Source organism: Dasypus novemcinctus, chromosome 5, assembly GCF_030445035.2.
Source record: "Dasypus novemcinctus isolate mDasNov1 chromosome 5, mDasNov1.1.hap2, whole genome shotgun sequence".
Taxonomy (NCBI): Eukaryota; Metazoa; Chordata; class Mammalia; order Cingulata; family Dasypodidae; genus Dasypus; species Dasypus novemcinctus.
In genome coordinates this window covers 33,802,674-33,813,445 of record NC_080677.1, presented here as the reverse complement: position 1 = coordinate 33,813,445, position 10,772 = coordinate 33,802,674, and the positions used below count along the sequence as shown (strand labels likewise).

At 42.1% G+C, this 10,772-nt stretch overlaps 1 pseudogene; it reads left to right on the top strand.

Moving 5' to 3' along the window:
• Positions 1–1,074: 1,074 nt before the first annotated feature.
• Positions 1,075–4,596, top strand: LOC111764492 (protein N-lysine methyltransferase METTL21D pseudogene; annotated as a pseudogene).
• Positions 4,597–10,772: the final 6,176 nt, after the last annotated feature.

Below are 10,772 nucleotides of genomic sequence, written 5' to 3'. Positions count from 1 at the left end.
TAAATTATTCCAAATGGATCCTTACTATGGCTGGACTTCTGCTTAGTAAAGCTGATAAGTTCTGGTGAATACTGTGGAATTATTTCTTTCCCCTTGGAAATAATATTAATTTATGTTTGCGTATGACAGTGGGTTCTGATTGTCCCCTAAGAAGCACCTGAACATTCTTCTTTTATGGTGCTTATGGGAATTCTTCTGTGGCATTATTCCAGATATCAGAATATCATTTGAATAATGACACATCAAATCTTTAAGTCATACAGCATTTGGAACCCAAGTTTTGGGTCACAGATATAATGCTTTCAAGATTTTGAACCTGTCCAGTGTTAACAGATTCTACCCCTCCCACTGTTTTTTGTTTTGTTTTTTTTTGAAATTGGGTATACTTTCAAATACAAATTAACCTTAAACTTTTGAAAATTTTGAAAAAAATCAGTATTTGACATTACCTCCAATAGTCTCAAGGCTTGGAAAATTCTTACGGTCATATGATTTAGAAGTAAATGGGATATTTTATAGATCATTTTGTCTGGGAGTTTTAAAACTGTACCTCATGGAGCCCAAGGATTCTCTGGAGGTGCAACAGGAAGTGCTGGGCCCTGGGTGTCCATGCCCATCCCACACAGAGCAGCTCTTCCCTTCTGTATTTTAGCTATCGGACCTCCTTGTAAGATTCCATTTGAAGAATGGTGCCATAGCTATAAGAAAGTTTGGAAACCACATAGCTAGTCTAATCCCCTTATTCCAGATGAGGAAAGGAAAGAAAAAAAAAAAGGTCTGGGGAGGGCATATAACTTTCCTCAAGGTGGACCACTAGTAGCAAACTCTGGAACTCAACATGTTTACTTTTCAACACATAAGTTTTCCCACTCTACAAGAATTTTTATCAAAAGGTCAGAATTATTTGAGGCTTATGAGTCACAGTCACAGAATTTTCAATACTGAAAAAGCTTTAGTCTTCTCATTGTCCTCAAATAGTTTGTTTTGTGCTTTCACGTTCCGTCGTGAATGATACTGAACACTCGAGAAGGACTAAGCCAGATACACAGAGCAGGCAAAGATGGCAGGACAACGATGATGGTCAACATGGCTATGACCTTTACTAATCTCTGTGAACTTCAGTATGCAGGATACTGTTTTGGTCCTTGGTATACTATTGCCACCATCCTAATTGCCCTGCACTTCAGGGAGATAGCACATGGAAACTAATTTCCCAGTTTCTCTTGCCAAGAGGGTCTTTGTTAGATTCTACCCATGGAGTCCAGGAGATTTGGAAGACATAGGATAAGAGAAACTATGATTTTCTGGTAAGCATGAGCAGGCAGCTGATGTGGGAATTTTCTGGTGTCTTAGTTTAAGATATTGTCTAAGAATAATCCACTTCAGTGATGAAGGTGGCTGAAATAATTGGCAGTGACTTCCAGCTGTGCTGGGGGTTCTTCTGAGAATCAGCTACGTTTGAGCTTCAGGAAGATGCTGTATTAATAGATTTCCTGAAAGTGGCCTTCCTGCTCTATGCTGTCTTGAATTTCCAATAGCTATGTTCCCTTAATTCCATGCATTGAACTTCTTCCTACGCAAAATACCAAGAACAGCTTCTGTTTTCTAGATAAAAGCTTGGTAGTTTCAGAAATTGATTCTTTTAAGGGAAGTAGTGTAGAGTGAGGGAGGTGAGAGACAAGGAAATTGATATCTGAAGCTGGAAGGAGAAAATTAATGTTAAAAAGTGACAAAACACATGGGAGGCAGATCATATGCCTCTTCAGCCTGTAGCACTGGGGAAGATGGTATGTATTGATTATTATTGGCTGTACCTAATAAATATTTATTACATGAGAAGAGCCTAGGAAAATGCTTATCGGGTTGCAAGCAGAAATGAAAAGAAATAGAGAAAGCCCAGAAATTTGGAGCTTTGCAGATTTGGAAAAACCAACTGCTTCTAGACCCTAGATGGGGTTTAAAAAGGCTTTGAGTAATAATGTCATAGTAAAAATGATCAGATGAACAAAATGATTCAAGTTAAAGATCAGTTTAAGGATATAGGTTTCCTATTCAAGCCTGATAGGCTCAAGATCATCATCATTATGTTGAAGAAGCAGAAAAATAAAACAGATTTGAGAGTTATACACTAAAATACTTTATGATTTCTGCACCTGAAATTGACTAGACGTAAATAAATCAGAAGCCTACTCACTTTTTCAATGAAACCATGAGTATGGACAAAACAAAACAATAACAAAGTATTTTGATTATCTTTTGATTGATCCAAAGTTATTGACTTACTTGGAGGTTTCTAACCTTCCAAAAGTAGAAAACAGCTTCATAGGTTATTTCATTTTCAAGGACCATCTTGAGATGTAGCCAGGAAGAACAGCAAACAAAAAGGAGCCTCCATGGGCAAAGTCAGTGGACATGGAGAAAAATGGGCATGGGTGTTTCTCCCAGAGAGCAGAACCAGCGCCCAGTCAGGGGACTGACCACACCCCAGGAACGGGAGTCCTTTGGAGCATTTGCCCTGTGGGATTTCAGAGCTGCTACAAATCAGTGACTAATAGGTGGTATCCCTTCTTTCCTTTTCCAAACGAGAGGGGGTTTTGAGGCTCTCTTGGATGTGTTTTACTACTGTTGGATTGTTGGGCTATATGTGGGGGGAGGGTAGGCCACTTATCATTTTAGTTCACAGACCAGGAGATCAAGAAGAGCCTCATTTGGACCTGATGGAGAAGTCTGCACATCTCCCAGAGATCCTAGAATTGATGCTCTGTGAATGGACAGAACTTGGGAAAACTTCTTGGGGTAGGTGCATGTGGTGGTTTGAAGCTGGATGTACCCCAGAAAAACATGCTCTTAGGGAAGTGGATGTGGCTCAATTGATTGGGTTCCCATCTACCATACGGGAGGCCCTGAGTTCACTTCCTAGGGCCTCTTTGTGAAGGCAAGCTGGCTCGCACCCATGGAGAACTGACAGCCCGCGTCCGCAGAGAGCTGATGCAGCAAGATGATGCAACAAAGGGAGACTAGCAGACACAGAAGAACGTGCAGCAAACGGAAACAGAGCAGACAGCGAGCAAATGGCAAAGGAGGGGGAATAAATAAATCTTTTAAAAAAACCAACTCATTTGTATAAAATATTAAAAAACAAACAAACATGCTCTTAAACTTAATCCATTCCTGTGGGTGTGAACTCTTGTAAATAGTACCTTTTGCTGAGTTTACTTCGGTTAAGGTGTGGCCCAGCAGAATGAGGTGGGTCTGAATCCTCTTACTGAAGGACTTACAGGAAAGGAACAGCCGTAAGCCGAACATCGAGGGAACCTAGAAGAGAAAGAGGAAACCAGGAGAGGCTCCCATGTGCATTGCCATGAGACAGAAAAGCCAAGGACCAAAATCTCAGGCAGCTAGCCCCAGAATTCCATCATCTTCCAAAAGAAAGCATCATCTTGATGATGACTTGATTTTGGACTTCTCCTAGCCTCAGAGCTGAAAGCCAATAAATTCTTCTCATTTAAACCAACTCATTGCATGGTATTTGCTTTAGCAATGAGGAAACTAAAACAGTGAATGAGTTCTATGTGTTGGAGAAAGAGTGAAATGAATGTTTGGTGACTAGGAGGTAGAACTGAGTCTCACCAATCTGATTTTTCCTACTTGAGCATAGAGAAGATTCCATGTCCCAGTGTCCTCTGTAGTTTAGTGGTATATCTAATTGGTTCTGAACTTAGCATGTAGGCAGAAATAATGCATATCTTCCTATTGCATAAAAGTCCCTGCATAATCATTCACTGTTTTCCTCTTTCATGACAACCATAGTGGCCACTGTTGAAGGTGTCAGTATCTCAAGATAGTAGGAGTCTGGATTTAAGGGTCATTGCTTTAAGGAAAGCCACCCACGAAAGTCCTCGATCCACATCAGCCTGTAAAATAAGTGAGAAATAAACCTTTATAGCTATAAGCTACTGTATGTTAGTACAAGTAGTGTGTCTTATGGTGACTGAGTCAGGAAGGAGCTTAAAAACACCATTAGGATCCAGTTGTCAGGTAGTGATAGCAGCCACTCAGTGGGGGACCCACTGTGGAGTTTTGTACGGCTCTTGGAGAAGTGAGACTGCAGTTCTGAGAATACAGCAATATGGCTCTGGTGGCATGGGCTGTGTGTATGTTTGGGAAGCTGCAATTGTCCTTTCTAAATACTTGGCAACACCAAGTTTTTCCAGTGATAGGGCCCACTTGCTGAGCCTGCGGTCAGTGCTGGAGCTGGGCTGGCCTCTGGGGCCATGGGGTTCATGGTCACTATCTTGAGACAAATATTGTAGTCACCAGTCTTGAGGAATGACAAGACTTGCTGAAGATGAATATTAATATGAACAAGCATCTTGTCCCTGGTTCTGTTCAATCCAAGGTGCTGAAATGGGAAGAAAAAGACTTTCCACCTCCACCAAACTACATAGTGATGGCCAAGTGCATATACTATGAGAGCTCCTTCAACTGGATTTTGACTTTGAAAAAATTCCTTTGGAAAAACATGATGAAGAATATCAAAGTGAAGCCATTCATGTTTTATACATCAGAAGGAAAATATCGAAATTTCCATCATGAAAATTTACTCATCTTACACACCCCTGTAACAATCTTGAAAAAATAAAGATATAAATGGAGTATGTGAAAGCAGCGTGGGAAATTTGTGTTCGCAGATTTTTCCAGAATGTCCTTAGGGATCCAATACATAGACCACAACCACCATGAGCTGCCTACAGTAAGAAGAATGACTGCCTGCCTGCCATCAGACCTGAAATCCAGCTTAGGTCACTTAGTTTAGCATAAAGTTCTGCTTAAAAGAAACATCATGAATCACTCACTCATATAAAAATAGGCATTGAGGTTAGACTAAAGTCTGCCAAAAATAAACAGTAAAGTAGCATAGTTGAATTGGCATATTTTCAGGAAACTAGAGATAAATTGATCAAATTTCTAAAGACAGATACCTGTTTCTGTATATCTGGTATACAGAATTACTGGTTAAAACCAGTATTTTAGTTTGTATTCAAGACAAAGAGGCAATTTTCATTTTGTATATAATTATACAGTAGTTTTGTCATGTGTCTTCTACTTCATTGCTTATAAGATAGCTTTAACATGTAAATGTTCTTCTAGTTTGAATAAATAAGCTACAACATTGTCTTATATAACTGTATTGGCCAAAGTTTTATTCTTTTCTTACACCATTCATTTCTCTGTGATCTAGATAGTAAATTATGCCATTGTGAGCTGGTGAGAATGAAAGTGAGAAGACAAATCAAGAGACTTGAAGGAAAAGGTATCTATATAAAATTTTTCATTAAAAAATGGTGTGAGAATTGAACCAGTTTCAGGTTCATGCGCTGGTGTAAGCTCATGCACTTTTCCTACATTTGTATCTTCCAGGAAAATCTGGCTAAACTGTTGGTATTTAAGTTAACGTGTTTATCTGAAACAGTAAAAAGTTATTTAAAAAACTACAAATATAGTTCCATGTAATTTTACCAAATGATTTTGTTTCTGTGCAGTCTTACATGTTATAAAAGTCAATTAATTATCTGCTTACACAGACTAATCTGTCAAGGGTTTAAGTCATCCCTGTTCCAAAGGGTAATAGTAACCTGACAGAATTCTTACACTTAAAGGTGTTGGTGCTCAATGGCACATTTTATGTCTTAAAATCAACATTCTTTTTTGGGGGAAAAAACCCCACATCGTTAGCAAAATATTGAATGAATCAGAATGCCTGATTCTGTTACCTACAGCAGTTACAAGGTCATGGCCTACTTCTTGATCTTTTCAAATTTTTAAATTCTGGGATATACTTTCAATTTCATGATATGTCTGCAGGAAGAAAGCATTTCCTCTATTCCCATATCCACAGACAAATATTTTTACCATTGACAGTGAAGGAATAAGTTTTAGAAAAGAAGCCCTTTGATTCTGATGCTCAGAGATGAGAAACAAGAGGATATGTGCACAGAGCTCCTAAGGAGGATAGAGGTTCTTCTATGCTAAGTGAGTGGTTAGTTGCTGTGTTGCTGTAGTCTGTCTACACCACAGATAGCACCTCCACGATACTGAAGTCAAGTTCAGGGTTGGAAGAACAAATGGAGGGAAGCAGATGTGGCTCAAGCGACTGGGCTCCCGTATACCATATGGGAGGCCCCAGGCTCGATTCCCAGGGCCTCCTGGTGAAGGAGAGCTGGCAGCCCATGCCGTGGAGAGCCGGCACGGCAAGATGACGCAACAAGGGGAGACAAGCAGACACAGAAGAATGCATAACAGATGGACATAGAGAGCAGACAGCATGTGCAAGTGTTGGGGGCGGGGGGCGGGGAAATAAACAGAATAAAATTTAAAAAATAAAAAAGGGAGGGTGTGTGTCCAGAGTAAGTAAGGAGGAAAGGTATAGGAGGCCAACTATGGTTAGTGAAAAGGAGTAGACACATGCAGATCTTAGAGATAATATAACGATGCTACATTTGTTTTTTGGGTTTTTTTTAAAGCCATTTTAAAGTCATTTTATTTTATTTTTTGTTTTGAGCATTTATTTTTATTGTATTTTTTGAAGACATATAGATCACAAAAAATGTTACATTAAAAAATACAAGAGGTTTCCACATATTCCACACACCCCACCCCCCACTCCTCCCACATCAACAGCCTCTTTCATCATTATGGCACATTCATTGCATTTGATGAGTACACTTTGGAACACTGCTACACTGCATGGATTATAGTTTACATTGTAGTTTACACTCTCCCCCAGTACATTCAGTGGGTTATGGCAGGATATATAATGTCCAGCATCTGTCCCTGCAATATCATTTAGGACAACTCTAAGTCCCAAAAATGCTACCACATCACATCTCTTCTTCCCTCTCCCTGCCCTCAACAACTACCGTTGCCACTTTCTTCAGATCAGTGCTACAGTTTCTACCGTTACTAGTCACAATAGTTCTATAGTAGAATACCAGTAAGTCCACTCTAATCCTTATTTTATTTCTCCATTCTGTGGACCTTGGGATGGTGATGTCTACTCCACCTCTATATTGAGAGGGGGCTTAGATCCCACTTGGTTAATGGATGTAATTCTCCTGCTTGCAGTTGTAGGCACTCTTGGTTCCCTGGTGTGGTGGTTGACCATCTTCACCTTCCTGTTAGCTGACCTGGGTAAGTCCAATGAACCAGAGAGTAGGATATGCAACTGTGCTGAGGCTCAGGGACCAGCTGGCACATGGCCAGTCCAGAGATTTAAGCCTCCTGGGTATACACCAACCCCAGCGCCAACCACAGATTCAGTAAAAGTGAAAGAAGAGGTATGTGTAGAAAGGTCACATCTGAGTCCAACTTAATCACACTCAGGAACACAAACTCCAAAGTAGGGCCCACTGGCAAGGCACTGAACTCCAGAGCCATCTGCCATGACTGTAGAACCTGTGTGTCTCCATCGATGCTACATTTGTTACCAAAATCCCATACTTAATGGTGATTGGTGACATTCATAATAGAACTTACAGCATAGGCATGAATTAATACTGTACGTTTTAAAAAACATAATCTTTATGTTTTTCTTAATAATAAATGCACTATTTATTTAATGTAGAAAATTTAGGAATTACAGAAAAACATAGAAAAGGTTCATAATCTCTAAACCTAGACATAATAACTATTAATATTTTAATATAGTTCCTATCTTTTCAATTCCTATGCACATATTATATTTCAAAAACAAGGTCAATATTATCCTCTAAAGTTCTTTGTGTTAGTTAGTACAAGCCAGGTATGTGCAGTAACAAATGTTCCTCAAATCTTAGTGGCTTATAATAACAAAAGTTTATTTCTCAGTCATGTTGCATATTGTAGGTCAGTTTCAGCTCTCCTCCACATCATCTTCATTTTATGGATCAAAGGTGAAGGAAAAACCTGTATTTGGGACAATCTGCTAGCAGAAAGAAAAGAGAATATGGCAAATTATGTGCTAGCTTTTAAAGCTTCTCCCTGGAAGTGACATGTCACTTCTGTTTACATTTCATTTTAGAAAGCACGTCACACAGCCAAGTCTATTGTCAGTGGGTGAGAAAACATAATCCTCCTCCAGGGAGGGGAACAAATATCTGTGAACAATAAGCTTATACCACTTAGCTAGCTTAATGTTTCACACTCCTTTGCAAGTCCTAGAACTGTTATAAACATATGTAGTGTTGCTTTCTCAGTGTGGGAATTTTTGCGTATTTCCTACTTTTGGTTCTTCTCAGGTTTGCTTTCACTGTCATAGGAAGGGAGGGGGCGGCTGGAGTCCCTGGCACCAGTGGAAACTAGTTAGTTATCAATAAATGACAACAATATCTAAGGTAAAGTTGTGGAAGTTTATAGAAGCAAGCCCCAAACATAGAAATACTGGCAGAAGGCATTTTAAATGACATCGTCTTTGTAAATTCAAGAATTAACTTATTCAACAGAAATCTCCAGCAAGTGGTGATCTTTACTGGTTTCTCCACACTGAGAGGAGTACTGTTTTCTGGCACTGCGGCGGCCCTTTCTAGCAGCTGGTTCAAGGGTCCATATGTAATCAGAACCCGCACTTTGGGCTCCGATGCCCGTGTCTACCTATCTCTCTCTGTCAGCCTCTTACCTTCTGTTCTCAAAGCCTCAGCCTAGTGGGCCAGAATGCAGCTCTGTAAATCTGAAATCACCTGCTCGCTTTTCCAGTACCCAGCTGTTCACGGAATTGTGTAGGAACAGAAGGAAAATGTTCATTCTCTCTCCCCCATGAGTTTCTGGCCCTTGGTTCCATGGGCATCACCTCCTGTGCTGGGGAGGACATGCAGTCTCAGTCACCATCTATTATGTCCTTGCCAGAGACTACAGGTGTTCTGCCCTGAGCCTGGGGAACACTCCTGCAGCTATGTGGCACCTCTTGAGCCCGCCCCTGGTTTTCTTTGTTTTAAAAGATTTATTTATTTCTCTCCCCTTTCTCCCCCCCCCCCCCTCAACCCCGGTTGTCTGTTCTCTGTGTCTATTTGCTGCATCTTCTTCTTTGTCCACTTCTGTTGTTGTCAGCGGCACGGGAATCTGTGTTTCTTTTTGTTGCATCATCTTGCTGCATCAGCTCTTGGTGTGGGCAGTGCCATTCCTGGGCAGGCTGCGCTTTCTTTCACGCTGGGTGGCTCTCCTTACGGGGCGCACTCATTGCGCGTGGGGCTCCCCTACGTGGGGGACACCCCTGCGTGGCACAGCACTCCTTGCGCGCATCAGCACTGCGCATGGGCCAGCTCCACACGGGTCAAGGAGGCCCAGGGTTTGAAGCACGGCCCTTCCCTGTGGTAGACGGGGAGACAGACGCCCTAACCACTGGGCCAAGTCCGCCACCCCCACCCCTGGTTTTCTAATTGGCATGCTGAATGCACGGGCGATAAGAGTTGGTCCCTATTTTATATTCTTTTTAGTGCAGCAGAGATCAAATGATTCTCAGACAGTAACCTCCCATGCTTTTCTTCATCTTGCACGTTTGGTTTATCTTCCAAGTGCAGTCCCAGGGTGCCACCGCTGGGTCCCTTTCGCTCAGCATGTCAGGAGGTCACCTGTGTGTGTGGAGCTCCTGGTCGGCACAGCCAGCAGCTGCCTCTGGCTTTGCTCCCTGGTTTGTCTTTATGTGTGTGTCTCGTGTTTGCTCTTTTCCTGTTGCCTGCTTTGCTAGCCAGCATCAAAGGGTTGTGCATTTCCATTTATTATTCCATAAAGACTGTGCTTGTTTTGCATTTAATAAGTCACTGGACCCACCAGGTTTCCTGGAGCTGGAGTAGACTAGGTGCTTGCTACATGGATGGCCCTCTCCAGAAGGCCAATCGATGGTGACGCCCTTGGCCTCCCACCACCTCAGTTGGACCCCCCCACCAGAGGAATGCACGCCTAAAACACAAGTGTGTCCTGGTGCATTTTCTTCAGTCTGCATCCTTTAAAGAGGCAGATTGCAATGTTTTTCTAATTTCTTTAACTTACTGGACACTGGAGGAAGAATGCCCAAGTCCTGTGATTGCTCCATTTGAATACAAACTCCAGAAATGAAGGCAGAGTTCTGTGCACAGTGCACACATTTGCAAATTTGACTCTTCTTTTCAGATGAACATCGGCTTGCCTTAAGGGACTGCAGTGGAAGAAGAATTCTAACAGCACTGTCTGTGAAAGAGAGGGCTTCTTGGGGCGACAATAAATGAGATGCCAAGGGTGGGAGGCTATGGATCTGGGATGGTGTGAATGGATTAAATGGGATTAATGTCAATGCATTTTATGATGTGCACTCTTTTGCCTAATCAAAATGATCTAAGAAGGAAAATGCTCCCAGGAATCCATTCTAGGATGAATTGTTCCTTGCCCTTAGGCAGTGCTCTATTCGGATGTCTGCAGAGGGCCCTCCTGAACGCCTGGAGTTTATCTTTGGCTTCAAGACAAGCAAACATTGGGCATGAGATCAGAAGAGAAGGAGGGGGAATAACAAAAAGACCCCTTGCCAAGAGCGGGAAGGGGGAGGCACGGCACAGTAGGAGTCATGCCAGGGCAGCTGTGGAGCTGACGGCCTGGGGGCACCGGAGGGGGGCGCGTATCTGCCCTAGCTCCTGCCCTCCCTGCACATTCTCTCCAGCTGAGGTCATTCCTGGCCGGCCCTCATCACAAGAGACAGGTGTCACCGGGGAGCCAGCCTAGAGACTGGAAGTTCATCCACCTCGCTGATAGCAAAGCCAAGGGGAAACCAC